The sequence below is a fragment of the Physeter macrocephalus genome, chromosome 11 (genome assembly GCF_002837175.3).
Source record: "Physeter macrocephalus isolate SW-GA chromosome 11, ASM283717v5, whole genome shotgun sequence".
NCBI lineage: Eukaryota > Metazoa > Chordata > Mammalia > Artiodactyla > Physeteridae > Physeter > Physeter macrocephalus.
The window spans coordinates 71,697,727-71,710,163 of NC_041224.1; the positions used below are offsets into that span (position 1 = coordinate 71,697,727).

The 12,437-nt window shown below is 36.9% G+C and overlaps 1 pseudogene; it reads right to left on the reverse strand.

The window, feature by feature from the left end:
* Positions 1-10,028: 10,028 nt before the first annotated feature.
* Positions 10,029-12,437, reverse strand: part of LOC102981349 (centromere protein K-like) — a 3,487-nt pseudogene continuing 1,078 nt past the window's right edge.

Sequence of the window (12,437 nt, forward strand, 5' to 3'; positions counted from 1 at the left end):
TTGTGCAGGTAAACCTTGCAGCATCTGAATTTTGGTTGCTTTCTGCTCAGATCTACACTTAAGAGATGCCCTCACTGAATGTTTCTATGTATGCTTCATTGTATACGTGTGTAAGTATTATACAGTTCATTCAGTGGCACCAGTGTTAAATCAGCCGGTAGCAGCATGTATTTGTTCAGGATGTAATATGCCAAGTTTGTAACATAACTAAAGAGAGGAAAATTTCCTTATATGTTGCCTTTTTTTGTTGCGGGGGGGGTCAATGATTCAATTCCTTCTGAATCAAACACTTCTTAAAGGGGCATATGTTTTACGGTGGTGTTATGCTGTCTTAATTATTTAAAACTTGTATTTTTGGACTCTTCTGAGGGGAAATTACTCACTACTTGATGAACTTAAGTAATGAGTAATTCCGAAAAAATTTGTTTCTGGCCAATGTAGCCTGCTTAGAAAACTAAAACCATTACAAAAGTTTCACTCGAAGATCTGCGCTTCCTAAGCCCTTCCCGTTCCATTCTTTACCAGCGAGACCAACCGGCACCGCAGCCCAGAGGAAATACGTCATTACCTGGCGCGGCTGGCTTGCCCGCGGGGCACTCTGGGAAGGTGACGTACCTAATGGGATGAGGGTTGACCGCGGGGGTCTGTTTTGTCTGTGTCTGCACGGTGTGGCGAGGGATGTTGCTGCAGTAGGTGTCGTTGCACTTCATTGTCTTCATTTCCGCTGCCCAGGGAAACCAACACGTTTCATAATTGGGTTTTTTGTTCCTTCGTTATGTTCAGGATTTAGTTTTTTAAAGCATGAATTCGCACCTACTTAGAAATGTACCCTATATAATACAGATTTTAAAAGACCTCATTTCCCCTTTTTATCTTATTTTCTTCCTTTAATTTTGACATTACAAAATGTGGTTTAAAGAGAGCTTTGGATTTTATACAGAACGATATGAAAATATTTTGCATTGATTCTATGGCTATAGAAATCATCTGTGGGCAAATATGTGTGCCTTCCTTTTAAAATATTATTTTGTGCTGTTTTTAATATATTTGACAAAATGTTTTAAATGTATTTCGGTACACTTGATGGTTGAGTTCATTCTTTTGTTTTTTATTTTAATGAGACTCCTTTTATTTAAAAGAAAAAGAAGTATTCAGAGTTTTCTTCTGAGTCTACCACTTTTCTGAGGAAGTATTCCTGCATACATACAGCAGAGACAAGGGCTTCTTAAAGAAAATTGCCACAGTATCATTTGCTTTACCTTTAAAGATCATACAGGTTTTGCAGATCAGTATATAGTTTGTTTCACTTTCGTGTGTGTGTGTGTGTGACAGAGAGAGAATGGAGGAAATTGAACTTTATCAAGTTTCTTCCTATCTATCTCCCCTTTCCTATGAACACAAAGCACATTTTTACATTCTTTCAGATTTATACACTTGTATTTTGAATGAACTGATAGATTTTCTCTTTGTAATTCTCAGCTTCAGCAAAATGAAGCTGAATTTCCTCTGGATGTTTTGCTGCCCCTTTTTCCAGTCATGGGTGGTACTTTCTCTTACGTAAGTAGAAATCTTACATATCACTAGCCTCTCACTGATTACCCTCCACTTGCATGCACACCCTGTCTAGTCCACCACCTCCTCTATTTGTTATGGATGCTTAGAAAACTTTTCTTAATCTTAGAAACATGTTTTATATTGCTAAAGCAATCATCATTTCACTTAAAATTTAATCACACAGTTTAGCCCTTTCCTTATTTTTAGATATTTGCTTTTTTTTTTTTTTCCCTGTGGTTCTGCTTGAGTCTTCTGTATCTCTGGTAAGGCAGTGATTTCCCCACTTGAGTGTGCATCAGCATCAACTGAGAGCTTGGTAAAACAGAGTGCAAACCCCCACCCAGGTTTTTCTAATTCACTTGGTCTGGTTTGGGGCCTGAGGATTCATATTTCTAACAAGTGCCAGGGTTGATCTGAGGACCACACTTTGAGAGAAGTAATAGTTCAAACAGTGGGACTGGGGTTCACTAACTTGGGGTGGAGAAAATCACTAAAGTGCACCAAGTCTGAGAGTGCAGAGCTGAAGCCCAGTTTAATATTGGACTCAGCATGTAAGCCAGTTTCTTTTTGCTTGTCCTTGTATTTTGAAGAAACCTTTTGTGCTTAACATACCTACCAGTATTACTGTTATGACAACACATATGTGTGAAAATATACTTTATTTTTTTTAATATTTGTGTAGGTGTTCTGCCTTTACAAATATCAGTGTCTACCCCTAGAAGACCCAAATATCTCAATTTTTGTGGTTGAATACTGTAATATCCTGTAAATATATCCTAAGCAGATTTGTTTTCAGCACTAATGGAAAACACCAGTGTCAGTTTTTTTTGTTGTTGTCAGCAGTTGTATGTTTACTGATTATTTATGACCTGAAACAATATATTTCTTCTTAGAAGACATTTTTTACATAAGGATGCCTTTTTTAAACAAAAGAATAAATTATGGCATTTCTGTTGAAAAAAATGAGTATGCTTTACATACTCAAACTTTCTTAAGGCAAATGGGGGAGGGGTTTTAGTCATAAACTCAACTCTGGAGGCAAAGGAGTTGTTCAAGATCCCACAGCAGTTTAGTTAAAATTAGGAGTCTATCTACATCTGTCTCCCTGGCAAGTAACCCTTAAGCAATATGCTAGACCTTTGTTACTCAAAGTGAGGTTTGTGAACCAACAGCATTGGCATCACCTGGGATCTTGTTAGGAATGCAGATCTCAGCTGCCACCCCAGGCTTGCTGAATCACAACCCACAGGGTAACAAGCTCTCTGGTGAATCCTATGCTCACCAGACTTAAACTGCCTCCCAAATCTCAAGTCCCAGAAGCAGAGTTAAGCCCAGAGAGCATTTGGATGGCTAATGCTTTGTAGTTATGTTCTAAGTCAGCTGCTGTTTAAGATTTGGTTTGGAGAGTTACCCAGGTGTGGGACCCTTTCAAATAGACAGGGATGTAAAGCCCTAGAGGTATAATATCTTCTCTTTCTACCTCAGGACACCTTCTAACTGACAGGGCAGAGACATCCCATGATTTGCCCGGTGGGGACACTCAAGTTCTGGGAGTGATGTATATCCAAAGACGGTTACGATATCCCAACTGTGCAAGGCTCTTCTGACAGGATCACCTTCATGCATGACTGGATCTGACCCAAAACCAATGGAACTAGCACTGCAAGTTGTATTTGTGAAGGATTCTGAAGCACCCAGGTTTAAGAAAATTGACATCAAGCAGGTGAACCGAGTTTGACCTGAGGCTTACTCAGGAATCTGTAAGGAAACAGGTGCATGCTTTAATATGCTTGAAAAACACATGTCCTGAAGGAGTTGTAGACCCTCCCGGAGAATGTTGCTGCAGAATAAGCTGGGAATCATTTTCTGTTTGCACTCAAGAAGAGTCTTCCTTCTATTCATCTAAGGAGAGCCTGACTGATTATTCAGGTAAGCAACAGTGATGCAGAATCCTAAAGCATGGAGTTTAATTGTAATACAGATGACAGTGCAGGATCAGTTTTTCCAAGTTATCTTGTAGTTAAGGGGCTCCAGCCGAGAGATGAGCTGAACTCCTAGGGAAGTGAGTAGCCCAGGGCTTGGTAAAAGACATGTATGTTCAGCCCTGGGCCTGTGATCATGTCAGAACTCAGAACCTGCTTCCATTTTCTGGTCAAGCGACCAAGGCTGATAAGAAGGTGGGCACAGCCATCCAGACCAACTCACAGTGGTCCTCCTTGGCACATTAAAACCGTTGCACTTTTGAGCAGAACCTAGGATTATTGGGGTTTGAGTACAACAGAGGATGTGAGTGGAACCAGTACCAGTCAACATCTGTTGAGTACTTGTTCTATATTGGTCACTTGTTCTTGCTCTCCAAGGAATATTCCATTTTACAGGTGATAAAAATGTCATACAGGGAATTCCCTGGTGGTCCAGTGGTTGTGATTCCATGCTTTCACTGCAGGGGGCCTGGGTTCAATCCCTGGTTGGGGAACTAAGATCCCACAAGCCGCACAGTGCGGCCAAAAAAAAAAAAAGTCATACAAAGAGGCTAAGTGCCTTTTTCAGGCCTACATGCAAGTGAAAAAATAGAAGATTCATGGCTCTCCTAAAACTACTGGGTATCCCTTCCCAATCTTGACCTTCTCTTCCAACAGAGATAAATCCTCCATGCTGTTCTTTATAATTTTATCCCTTGTGATTACATATTTAAGCTATAGGAATACAGTTGATATAGTTTTGCCTGCTCTTAACTGTATATATATATATATATATATATATATATCCATATTTTTTTTTTTTTTTTTTTTTTTTTTTTTTTTTTTTGCTGTACGCGGGCCTCTCACTGTCGTGGCCTCTCCCTTTGTGGAGCACAGGCTCCGGACGCGCAGGCTCAGCGGCCATGGCTCACGGGCCCAGCCGCTCCGCGGCATGTGGGATCCTCCCGGACCGGGGCACGAACCCGTGTCCCCTGCATCGGCAGGCGGACTCTCAACCACTGCGCCACCAGGGAAGCCCTTAACTGTATATATTTTGTCTTTTTTCACTTAATAGTATGTTTTCAGTATTAATCCATTTATTTGTAACTACAGTTGTTCATTTTCATCTCCAGATAGTATTCTATCATTATCCATCTGTATCTATCACCACTATATCTATATCTCATACCACTATATATGTATAATTTGTATATATACATATATACTTATGAATATTTGTGTGTACATAGTAATGTTAAATATATGTATATATGTATGAGTGATACCAGTATATCTGTATCCCACAGTAGATGTGCCCTTTCTATACCTGACTATTGTTTGGGTCATATGAAGTCTGCAGTTTTCACCAACACTGCTGCCATGAATATCTAAGTATGTGTATCGTTAGACCCTAGCACTTAAGTGTAAGAGTAGACCAGACACGTTCACTTAGCAATGTGAAAACTGACAAATGACGATTGTTAATAGATACCTACATGTCCAGCAGGAGGTTTTGGTGAGGATTGAGGCCTCTGGTTTAGTTATGGTGATTTTCTGGCTACTTAAATACAAATTCCATTAGTTCCATCTGTCTCGTTATTAGACTGTGAAAACAATAATAGCAAAATCCATATGATTATTTTCTTTGTTGACTTAAACAGGATTGTATGTACGAAAGCTCATACTGAAGTTATTCAGGATTGAGGGAGGAAAAGCTAAAATTTCAACCTCTTTTTTCTTTTCATCTATGCCTCCAAGCATATGGTACACATGTCAGTTATTTGTCTATAAAGGGGTCTTGGGGGAAAGACAGTTTCCAGTGTTTTATGTAAATCACAGAAGAAGTATCTGTATGCCTACAGATTTTGTAATTCTTCGATTCTCAAAATTAGGATTGCTAGCTCCCCTTGTGTACCTTCCACACTCTACTGGCTCCACACCCCCTTTCCTCTGCTATCATTTCTGCAAATGTACTCTATGAAGTTTTCAATATTGTACTCTTGGAGTCTTCCTTTCTGTATTAATTTTTCCAAATCATTTAGAAGGATGCTTGAGAGAGGAGTGGGGCTAGAAACTGTAATCCATGTGAAAGTAATGGTGCCTCAGAGCATGATAAACCAAATGTGGCAAAATATTTAAAATTAGTGAATCTGGGTAAAGAGTAAATGAGAATTCTTTTTAATATTCTTGCAATTTCCATGTGTTTAGGATTGTTTCAAAATGAAAGTTAAATAATAGCATGGGTATACCCATTTGTTTAAAATTTAAAAAGATAAAATTTATGTAAACTTATATGTGCATAAAATTCCTCCAGGAGTGTACACAGACACTGTTAACACAGGTGTTGATATAAGTCTTGGTGTGGCAGTCTGGTAAAGGAACAGGGATCTAAGTATCATCCAAACTAGCATACTTCTGAAAGAAGGGGCTATTCATAATCATTCCAGGATAACGGTTGTAAACTGAGTCTTTACGAGGCAGATAGAGATATATGGTCATCAGAGGTTAAAAGCAGACATCACTGTATGTCGTTTTGTGCATTTGATTTTTTTAAAAAAATATTTATTTATTTATTTATTTTGGCTGCAACGGGTCTTGTTGCGGCATGCGGACTTCTTAGTTACTCATGCATGAGGGATCTAGTTCCCCAACCAGGGATCGAACTTGGGCCCCCTGCATTGGGAGCACAGAGTCTTACCACTGGACCACCAGGGAAGTCTCACATTTGATCTTTTTAAACTATGTGAACATATTAGCTATTCAAATACATAAAAATAACATAATTAGATAAGGAACCACTTAAATATTCATAAAAATAATAAGCATCAGGAACTGGCTGAATTATTGGAATATCTTTAGAGTTAAGAGAATTAGGTAGATCTGTTCTATGAGTACTCAAAAAGTATGAATCTAAATATCTATACTTGTTTCAGAACCTAACTTTTTCTCACAATAGAAAAACTTTTTATACAATACAAATACTTTTATACTTACATAACTAATACATACATATTCTATGTATTTTAAATTTTTTAAACAAAGGGGTGTAAGTGCTCACTTGGGCAACACATGTATTAAATACATGGGTATACTCTAACCATACTATTTTTATTTTACTCTTATTTGGAAACAACCTTAAAATTATAGAAATTAGAAGAATATTATTAAGAACTCTAATTTACCCTTTACCCAGATTCACTAATTTTAAATATTTTGCCACATTTTGTTTGTCGTGTCCCCCTTTCCCACTATGTGTAAACTTTTTTGTTTGTTCTGGCCAATTTGAGAGACTGTTGCAGACATCATGCCACATATTCATATATACTTCCTAAGAATAGGGATGTGCATTTAGATACCCACAGTACAGTTATTAATTCAGGAACTTTAACATTTATACAATTCTTTTATCTAATCTACAGTCTATATTCCAGTTTCTTCAGCTATCCCAATAATTTTCTTTATAGCATTTTTTTTTCTGTTACAAATCTAGTTCAGGACTATAGATCCAATCAAGCTGCCATGCCTTTTTGAGATTTTCTTTAATCTGGAATGGTTCCTTAGCCTTCTTTGATTTTCATGTGGTTACTATTTTTTAAGCATACAAGCCAGGTATTTTATAGAATGCCCTCTGTGTAGGTCTGTCTGAAATGTCTTCAAGACTGTGTCACCTTGGCAGAGAAATATGCCAAGGAATCTTTGAAGGAAGGAGATGAATCAGATGATGATAACATGTAACAGTTACCTCATTTACTTCTATTTTAAATTTCTAATACAGTTCCATGTAACTGTTTAGCCCTTTGGATTATTACATACCCACTGACTAATTTTCATTAAATTTTGGTCTTGTAATGATTTAAAAAAAAAAGTTGCCAAGCTTTATTTAGGTTCCAATCATGATGCCTTTTTGGTTTGCATGAAACAATTTTTTACTATCATAGTCCAAAATGATGTTTTATAACTACATCATTCCTTCAGTATTTTGTAGTTGACATTCTATAAGAAAGGTCTTTTCTCCCCCATCCTCCCATCTTGTCCCCCACTCATTTCTTACAATGTGGAAAGGTATTTAGAAGCTAAAGTCTCAGTGCTACTAATAGATTATTGCTTTTAGGTCCGTTCAGATATATAGACATAGCTATGTATATAACTATAACTATATATAGTATATATAACTATATGTAGTAGTATAGAATTATATATAGACATATAAAACTCTGTATGGGGTTGTGTATTTTTTTCAAGTATTTATAATGTGTTCAATCCCAATTCAGTCCCACAGGATTTTTCCTTGCCTTCTTCCATTCCCTATTTGTATCACCTCCTTCCACATTGACAACCCTCTCTCCCAGTGTTGTCTTCTCTCCTCCTCTTTCTCCCCTTCCTTTCCTCTTCTCCATTCCCTTTCCCTCCCATTGGTTGTCAGACTGGAGGAGCACAATGCAGGCATCAAAGATTTAATATCAAACTTTTGAAAATGTCACAGAAAATGAAAACAGCCTTCTGGAAAGTGAGAAGGGCTTGATCCAACAGGAAGAGGAATAATTGTAGGTACCCAGAGCCTCGAGAGACCTTGGCTCAGGGGCAGCTGCAGGGACCCTGTGCCACCCTCGCGATGGTGGCAGCCTATTTGCCTGAACCTTGAGTGGCAGAAGAAGCCTCAGACCCTGGGCTGAGTCCCAGCCAACCTTCCTTGGGGCTGCGACACAGTTTCCTATGAAAGTCATATTGACATTTTCTTCCAAGCTATGTCCAACATTTCTTTTTCTGTTGGATAGTGAACACTGGGTCTGGGTTCAAGCAGTGATTTTTCTGTCAGTATTGGACTCTGCAACAGGAGAAAAATCATATTTTTCAAGTAAAGTTAAGTAAACAAATTTCAAGTTTGCCTAAAGAAGAGAATGAGAAACCTACTTCTTTAAGATTGAACTTTGGGGTGTTGAGTAAAGAGGTCTCTGAGTAAACGTTGAATAGGTGATTTATTGGTTTTTATTTTTATTTTTATTGGTTTTTAAAGTTTCTGTGGTGGAATGGACAATTATATTGCTTTATGAAAGAGAGGGAAGGATATTTTATGCATAAATATTTTTATTTTATTGTGCCCATGTCCTTAGTTTAAGTTCTTATAAGATAGATTACTACCTTCATAAATCTATGAATCTATGTCCTGTTATATCTATACATTATTGGAGCTGAGTTTTAACAATTTTAAAAGCTGTTTTGTAATTGAAAGTACATTGCTACAGGCTAATTTTTTAAAAGTTATTTTTAGTTATTTTAATTACAATTGCATAGTCTTTGATTACCAGGAACTTCACTATTAGTTTTGCTTCCACTTTGTTGCTTAGTTTTAAAATTAATTAATTAATTTATCTGTCTATCTATCTATTGGCTGTGCCACATGGCTTGTGGGATCTTAGTTCCCCGACTGGGGATTGAACCCGGGCCCCTGCGGTGAAAGCACTGAGTCCTAACCACTGGACTGCCAGGGAATTCCCTGTTTTTGTTTTTAAATTAGAGTGTTTTATTTACAGAAAAGTCACAGAAAAGGATTACAGAAAAGTCCAGAAAAGGATTAATACAATTTTATGAACACAATTTTGTTGGTAATAATTAACAGAATCAAGAGTAGTTTAATATATAATATCATTTGGTATATAATACACATTAAAATAGTTTTCATTTTATGAAAGTTTATAAGTTTATCCATTACTTTTCATGCTAACTCTATCCATTAGTATTTTATATTCTTTTTTTAAACAAATCTAAAACTAAGGCAGTGTACATGAAACAGATTTGATAAATATTTTAAAATTTTGCTATCTTATGTATCAGATACTACTTTTATTTTAGAACCATCTTCAAATAAAATGGTCTGTCCATTATAATTCCTAAATGAATGAGTTAAGCAGCAAATGGACATCAAAATACGTAAAAGAGGGCTTCCCTGGTGGCGCAGTGGTTGAGAGTCCACCTGCCGATGCAGGGGACATGGGTTCGTGCCCCAGTCAGGGAAGATCCCACATGCCGCGGAGCGGCTGGGCCTGTGAGCCATGGCTGCTGAGCCTACGCGTCCAGAGCCTGTGCTCCGCAGCGGGAGAGGCCACAACAGTGAGAGGCCCACGTACCGCAAAAAAAAATACGTAAAAGAAACTGTCATAAAATTTAAATGGAAAATATTATATTACATTAGCAATATCATAAATTAACAAAGAATTTTTAAAGAGTATTGCATGAAGTAAGGTACATTAGATGTTTTGTAATGGTTAGGTCTAGAATATTTTTTACTTGCATTCTTGTTCATACAGTTTAAAACACTAAAGCACTGACTTGAATGAAAGAGGACTATATTAAAATGAATAAGATTGCAGCATATGCCATTTTAAGAGTAAAAGAAAGATGGACTAAGTGCTTTGATTTTATGTTCTCCATTCAAGCAGTCTTCAGTGTTTCTGTTATCTTTGAATAACAATAAGGATTCTTTAAGTACTGTGTGGAAAAAAAAAGACCATCTTTTTACTCATAGAAGAATTCTAATCTTATTTGGATTGAATCTTCTAGATGTCTCAAGGCAGTTCCTTTAAGTAATAGCAGTTCATTATAAGGTGGCCAAAAGTAATCACTAATTTTGACATATGGATCATGTGGGACATCAAATAATCTATTTATATGAGTCTCTAACATTTCATGTAATGCTATCAGTTATACAGTTGATTTTTTAATGTTTTTCTTTTTTTCTCCATATTTTTGTTATTTTAAAATTTCTTTTTAATTTATTTTCAAAATTTTTATTGAAGTATATTTACTGTATAATACTGTATGTTACAGGTGTACAATATAGTGATTCACAATTTTCAAATGTTTTGCCTTATTTATGGTTATAAAATATTGGCTATATTCCCTGTATTGTGCAATATATCCTTGTAGCTTATTTTATACATAATAGTTTGTGCCTCTTAATCCAATACCCCTATATTGCCCCTCTGCCCTTCATTCTCCCCACTGGTAACCACTAGTTTGTTCTCTATATCTGTGAGTCTGCTGCTTTTTTTGTTGTTGTTATATTTACTAACTTATTGTATTTTTAGGTTCCTCATATAAGTGATATCATACAGTATTTGTCTTTCTCTGACTTATTTCACTTAGCATAATACCCTCCAAGTCTATCCATGTTGCTGCAAATGGCAAAATTTTGTTCTTGTACATGTATATATGGAACAAAATATATGTTCCATATATACATACAATGGAATATTACTCAGCCTGTTTATCCATTCATTTGTTGATGGACACTTAGTTTGCTTCTATATCTTGACTATTTTAAGTAATGCTGCTATGAACATTGTGGTGCATGTATCTTTTTTAATTAGTGTTTTTGTTTTTTATGGATATATACCCCGGAGTGGAATTGCTGGGGCATATGTTAGTACTATTTTTAGTTTTTTTTGAGAAACCTCCAAACTGTTTTTCATAGTGGCTGTACCAATTTACATTCATACTGGCATTGTATGAGGGTTTTCTTTTTCAAGTCCTGGCTAACATTTGTTATCTGTGGGGTTTTTTTTTTTTTTTTTTTTTTGTATTTTGGCTGCACCACACGGCATGCAGGATGGTTCCTCAACAAGGGATTGAACCAGGCCTCTGCAGTGAAAGTGCCAAATCCTAACCACTAGGCCACCAGGGAACTCCCTTATTTGTGCTATTTTTGATGATAGCCATTCTGACAGATATGAGGTGATACCTCATTGTACTTTTGACTTGCATTTCCCTAATGATTAGCCATGTTGAGCATCTTTTCATGTGCCTGTTGGCCATCTGTATGTCCTCTTTGGAAGAATGTCTAATCAGGTCTTCTGCCCATTTTTTAATCAGAAGGAGAAATTAAGGAAGCAATCCCATTTACCATCACATCAAAAAGAATAAAATATCTAAAAATAAGCCTACCTAAGGGATCAAAATACCTGTACTTGGAAAACTGTAAGACACTGATGAAAGAAATTGAAGACAACACAAACAGATGGAAAGATATACTGTGTGATTGGACTGGAAGAATCAATATTGTTAAAATGACCATATTACCCAAGGAAATCTACAGATTCAATGAAATCCCTATCAAAATACCATGGGTGGGTCTTCCCTGGTGGTCCAGCAGTTAAGACTCTGTGCTTTCAGTGCAGGGGGCCCAGGTTCGATCCCTGGTCAGGGAACTAGATCCCACATGCCACAACTAAGAGCCTGCATGCTGCAACTAAAATGATCCCACATGCCACAACTAAGAATCCAGCATGCCACAACAAAGATTCTTCCTGCTGCAACTAAGCCCTGGCACAGCCAAATAATTAAATTAATAAATATTTTAAAAAAATACCATGGGTATTTTTCACAGAACTAGAACAAATAATTTTAAAATTTATATGGAAACACAAAAGACCCCAAATAGCCAAAACAATCTTGAGAAAGGACAGTTTTGGAAGAATCAGGCTCCCTGACTTCAGGCTATACACAAAGCTACAGTAATCAAAACGGTATGGTACTGGCATAAAAACAGACACATAGGTCAATGGAGCAGAATAGAAAGCCCAGAACTAAACCCAGGTGCTTATGGTCAATTAATCTACAACAAAGGAGGCAAGAATAGACAATGTTTTTCTTTTTCAGTTGTCTATCAGTTACAGGAAAATGGTCTTCTTAAAACTCACCCAAGGTAATCAAGAGTTTCTCCTTAAATTCTTTTTTTTTTAGAACATCTTTATTGGAGTATAATTGCTTTACAATGTTATGTTAGTTTCTGCTGTATAATAAAGTGAATCAGCTATATGTATATATATATCCCCATATCCCCTCCCTCTTGTGTCTCCCTCCCACCCTCCCTATCCCACCCCCCTAGGTGGTCACAAACCACCGAGCTGATCTCCCTGTGCTATG